A 6336-nucleotide genomic window follows, 5' to 3' on the forward strand; every position below is an offset into this window, starting at 1 on the left:
GCTCTTCTTATGTTCCTACTTATATAAGTAGTAGGGGCAGGGAGTTGGAAGGAAGGAAGGAAGGAAGGAAGGAAGGAAGGAAGGAAGGAAGGAAGGAAGGAAGGAAGGAAGGAAGGAAGGAAGGAAGGAAGGAAGGAAGGGGAAAATGCAGTGTAAAAGCAAATAAAGGTGGAATGCCATTTCCAAAAAGAAAATAAGTTTGCAAACTTCAGGTGAGGCCCAGAAATCTCCTGAAATTACAGCTGATTGCCAGAGTATGGAGATCAGAAAATGGATGCTTTTAGGCTATGCTTTCCATGGCATTATGCCCTGACCCTTCCTCTTCTAAAACTCCACCTTCCTCAAACTCCAGCCCCAAATCTCCAGGAATTTCCTAATCCAGAGATGGATACCCTAGGAGGAAAAGTTTTGCTCTTTTTGCCTCTCCCCACACAATCCTAGAGGAATCATAGAATCATAGAGTTGGAAGGTACCTCCTGGGTCATCCAGTCCAACCCCCTGCACTATGTAGGACAGCGGTCCACAACCTTTTTCAGGTTGAAGCCCATTGCCAAGGGGTGGGGGGAGAGGGCGACCCGGGGTCCTGCGCATGCGCGGCAGCCCCGCACACACATGCAGGCACGGACCTGCCACGCATGCCTGTTTGCGTCCCATGCGTGGCGGCTTTACCCATGGCGGCTTTACCCCCTCTTAAACCCTCATCCAAATCATTTATAAATATGTTGAACAACACAGGCCCCAGGACAGATCCTTGGAGAAGCCCTTCCCCTCAAAAGACTTTTAAGGGTAAGGAGAGTCGGATATTAATTCATTTGATTAATTTTTAAAAGCCAGTTAGATTTATTTGATTATATTTTATGTTTGTTTATTTATTGGAGTAATGTATTTCAACATTTTGATTGTTTTGTTACCCATCCCGAGCCTACCAGGGAAGGGCGAGGTTTAAGAGTAAAGTTTATTATTATTTATTAAGCCACTTTAGAAAAGCGGCATACAAAAAACAATTCTTCTTTGTTGCCTCTGAGGCATTCTACTCTGCTGAGGTCCCTCGCCTGCCCTGAAATCCACCTTCTCCAGACTCCAATGCTAAATCTCCAAGGATTTCCCCATCCGTAGCTGGCAAACCTAGACATTCAAATAAGTATCACTGCTGCTCCTGAAATGAACTTTTAATTTTATGAATTTGCCATCAACAAAACCAACTTGATTGTTTGATTTGCCTCCTCTTCCTTGCCAGGACATCACATTCAAACATGCCTGTTTATACATATGCTAAAGAAGATTCCATAAACAGATTCCAGAGTTTGCATTTGTGAAAGTCACATCCATTTACCTTCTTACTCTTTAGTAACATAACCCAGGAGAGAACAAGTTTCAGCTATCCATTAAGATAGCATTGGCATTGCAAACATTCAAAATTCGGGGGGAGGGGTTGGGGGGAGAGAGAGAGAAAGAGAGAGAGATTGCTATCTTGGATCTGCAATTTAAATAATGTGACCTTGTGTGAAAAGTATTGTTGTTGTTGTTGTTGTTGTTGTTGTTGTTGTTGTTGTTGTTAATTAATTAAATTTATAAGGTGCTCCTCCCTAACAGACTTAGGAAAGTGTACAACATTTTAAAATTTTTCCATAAATATAAACTCTGAAAAAATGATTAAAAAAATAAAACTATAAGAACCTCTTAGACCTTGTTCTTAATCCTGTGTCTTTAGGCCATCTGTGCTGTTACACTCTGGAGCATCCTTTCTCCAGCAGGGGTTTATGGAACCCTGGAGTTTCTTGACAGTCCAGGAAGGGTTTCACAAATGGGTGGAAGCTAATTAATTTTTATGTATTTTTTTAAAAAAAATATTAAACATTTATTGGGTGATATGAATATATATGGTCATGTTGACTCACTCTCCTCTCCCAAAATGGCCACTGACCATGGGTGGGCATGTACACAGCTCTGCTTCTCAGCAACATTCTGCACAATCACGCCACTTCTGAGGTTTCTCAAGGCCTGAAGAATGTTTCAGGGGTTCTCAATGTTTAAAAAAGCTGAGAAAAGCTGCTCTGGAGGGTGTATGGGGCAGGGCAATGTATTACTGGTGGAGGTGGGGGTTAAGGTGGCCAGATGCAGCCTGGGAAACTCCTGGAGATTTGGGGCTGGAGCCTGCGGAGAACAGGGCCCTCGGTGGAGTACAATGACATGAAGTCCACCCGCCAAAGCAGCCCTTTTCTTCAAGGGAACTGATCTCTGTAGTCTGGAGGCGAACTGTAATTCCAGGAGATCCCCAGGTCCCACCTGGAGACTGGCATCCCTCTCCATAGCCTACCTAGACCCCAGATCAGGGAGATTCCTGACTAAATGTTTCACAGGCCTGAGTAGCCGCTGACTGTTTCAGGAGCAAAGAGAAATAAGCAAGTGGCTTAAAAAGACATAAATGGTAGAAAATGTTTTCGGCCTTTCTGGCTTCTGTCAGCTCCACCCAGCTGAAAAAGCAGCTGCCATCCAGTGCATGGGGGAAGCGGCCTCTAGTAAACAAGACAAAACATCCCTAATTAGAAACAGGCCCCAGACGGTGCTACGGGATGGAAGGTAACTAAAAGAAGGGGGCAGCTTGAGAGATATGAAAAACACTAAGAAATCTGGGCAAACCCCCAAGGGGAATGGAAGGAAAACATCGGCTCGCTTACAAAAGTAAATAGCCAGGCAAGAGAGACGGAGGCAAAGGGAAAACAGATGCAAACTCAGACCGTGCATCAGCAGGGCGGATTTTGGAGCATGACAAGGTGACAAATACAAAACTCAGCGTAGGCTGGGCAGGGAGCAGAACAGCCCTGAAGAAGAACCCTTTTTTTGTACCCCTCCTTTCACTGCCCAAAGGAGTCTCAAAGTGGCTTGCAATTGCCTACCGTTCCTCTCCTCACAACAGACAAGCGAGGCAAGTGAGGCTGAGAGAGCTCTGAGAGAACAGTGACCGTCCCAAGTCACCCAACAGGCATTGATTTTGAGTTTTTTCAGGCTTATCTGAATCAAATTGCACATCCCTACTTGGTAGGTAGGTATAAGTCAGGAGTAGTCAACCTGTGGTCCTCCAGATGTCCATGGACTACAATTCCCATGAGCCCCTGCCAGCATTTGCTGGCAGGGGCTTATGGGAATTGTAGTCCATGGACATCTGGAGGACCACAGGTTGACTACCCTTGGTATAAGTGACTATAATTATGCCTGTGTTTAATTCGACACCATTCTGAGCTGTTAAGCTGTGTGGATGCAAACTCAGCTACTGGTCAAAGGCGGTCCAAGCTGGTTAAGGGAGAAGGTAGCTGCCAATCTCTGGAAATGCTACCGACCTCTAGCTTATAACACCCCCCTGAACAGATGTTTGGTGTTTCTGACACGGCCAGACAGTCTGCTCATCTTTAAAATCCACCAGAGACTTGGTGCTGCATTGATCTCCACGGCAGCTGAGGACAAACAAATTGCTGCAGCTGCTCCAGCCGTCACCCTGAGCTGAAGAATAACTGGATGGATGTGCTGCCATGACCCTGAGAAGTTTCCAGGGTGAGATGGTTCCCACGTGAGGAGGTGACAAGCCTCTCTTAGACCGTTTATGCACTGGAGTTTCATTGCGGGCTGCAGGCCGGAGTTTTAGCCATGGCAGGTTGCTTCACCTCTTCCTGCACCTACACTGGGAAGCATTTGGCCCAGTGCCCCTCATCTGCCCCCAATCTGTGATCCTGCACAGAAGCTAGGGCAGTGAAGTTCCCAGTGCGTAAACGGTCTTAATGTCAAAGGCTGAGCTTCTTTTCCCTTTCCTTTTGCAGGTATATGTCCCTAACACAGGGACAGTCTTTGCGCCCCACAGTAAGACCAGTCTGAAATCAATTATAGTTCAGGGGTGGACAAACTGTGCCTCCCCGGATATCCATGGGGTACAATTCCCATGAGTCCCTGACAGCACAAATTGGCAGGATTTCATGGGAATTGTAGTCCAGGGACATCTGGAGAGCCATCATTTGGCCACCCCTGTTATAGTTGTTGCCCAATACTGCTGGGTCACCGGCAAGGGTAACCAAAATGACAGCCATCTCGTTTTTTAGAAGTCAAAGTTAAACATTCTTTCTTCTCCGTTGCAATATTCAGAGACACTTAGATTAAAAAAGCAGAGTGCAGGTGTTAATGGGACAGTTGCAAGGCAAAAGGGAGTCAGAAGAATGAATTCGGGCAACACCATCGACTATCACCACTAGGGGCAGTCTTAGTGAACCTGGAACTGAGCAAGAGTTCCAAATATGGCCCCAGAAGGACTGGCCCCTGCCACCCAGATCCCACCAGGGCCAAACAAGGGCTGGTCCTCACCATAGCAGGTCTCTTCTTCTTCCCCTTCAGGAGGGAAGCCATGGGCAGCTGGCCCTCTCCCAATGTGGGGCCCAGCTGCGTAAGATTCGAAGCTGAGCTTCTCTTCCCTTTCCTGTTGCAGGTATTTGGTTGGGGGCTGAACCCTGGACCTTCGGCATGCAAAGCAGCGCTGTGAATCACAGCTGCTATCAGCCCATGGGGGTTTTGGGCTAGACTGAGGCATAATGTAGCAGAAATATTTTGAGGACACAACGGATTTAAGCAATCAAGGTACACCCATGGCATCTGGAGTGTTTGCCTGTTGTTAAAATGTTATCCACTTGTATTGATTCCCTTCTACATTTTCCCAGTTTGGGCTATCTTTCAAGTGTGCTCATGCATTTGCCTGGCAAACATGTTTGCCAACACAGCTTGCTCATATTCACATATTATGGTTTAGATGTCTACTTACAACATCTCCCTTCCTATGTCCCCAAAATTACGGTGCTGTTTCTAATGGCAGTCTTGCTTATTAGGCGGCAGCGTTGTAATGTGATAACTTATTTTTAAAAAATCATATCCCATATAATGGGGGGGGGGCGAGGAGGAGGAGATCAATGGAGGAGATCAAGGAGGAGGAGAATGGTGGAATTAAGAAAGATACAATCAGGCACCATTTTTGTGACAACAACAACAAAACTTTCGAAATGGGGAAGGGAGCAAAGCATCATGGGAGGCAGCCTCCTTCCAGCTCTCAATGCAGAAAACATACGGCAAATTTCAGCCTGGGAAATGAGGGAAGGAAAGCCCAAATGCAGAAAGCAAAGAGTCAGCTCACAACATCCAATGGTAATGTAAAGCACAGCTAAAGCAAGGTATGTCTCAAATGCAGAAATGACCTCAGTGTAAGCTTGGCGAGCAATGTCAGAGGTCTGGAATACAAATATGGTTTTCTTGCTTTGGTATACAAATATGTTTGGCTCATTTCATAAATCAAGAACCCTTCTTTATGAGACGTTCCTCTCCAGCTTGGAACATGAAATGAGATTCTGAACATGCATCCCAGCACACCATTCAGGCTGACCGGGTTACTTTCTAGGGCTCACTGAATTGCCTCAAAGGTTTGTCTGCTCTGAGTCCATGGGACTAAAAGTTGCCTTTCACCAAGAGGCTGAGGTCAGAGCTAGAGTAATCAACTGCAGCTCTTTGAGGTCAGAGAGCATTCCTCAGTTTGATCAGGCAAGCTCAAGGACTACACAACTTCACAGCATTCCCCAAGTTGTCCAACAAGCACAAGGATTACCTAGGCTCACAGTGTCATTTCTGCACATTGATTGATTAATTATTTGATTTATTTCCCACCACTCTCAGCAAGCCATCTTGTGGCGGGTTACACAATAAAACCCCACATATATAATACCCCCATTAAAATATATATCCTGGCAGCAAAACTATCTCCCACCCCCACGGACATTGCAGGCTGCCTCTCCGTGCGCCATAGGACAGGGGTAGTCAATGTGTGGTCCTCCAGATGTCCATGGACTACAATTCCCATGAGCCCCAGCCAGCAACTTCTGGCAGGGGCTCATGGGAATTGTAGTCCATGGACATCTGGAGGACCACCCGTTGACTACCGCTGCCATGGGAGACCAGCATTGATGGTCTGGCCCGGTGGTGATTCCTTCTAAGGAGCCCGTCTGATCTTCCCATGCCCCGGCCTCAACCGTAGAGTTGGCGGAAGAGCTCTGTCTTGGAAGCCCTGTGGAACACCGAAAGCTCCGGCTAGAAGTAGAAAACGAAAGTGCATTATGCAATGTTCCCCAACACGATTCTCACACCCATTCCGCACATATTGAATAATGCACTTTCAATGCACTTTGGAAGTAGATTTTCCTGTTTCGCACAGAGAAATCCAGCTGCACAAGCACATTGAAAGTGCCTTTTCCAACACGTTCAGAATACTGTTCAGGGCAGACCGAGCATTTTGATCTCCAGGCTCAGGAGCGTCCC

Source organism: Paroedura picta, chromosome 1 (assembly GCF_049243985.1).
Source record: "Paroedura picta isolate Pp20150507F chromosome 1, Ppicta_v3.0, whole genome shotgun sequence".
Taxonomy (NCBI): Eukaryota; Metazoa; Chordata; class Lepidosauria; order Squamata; family Gekkonidae; genus Paroedura; species Paroedura picta.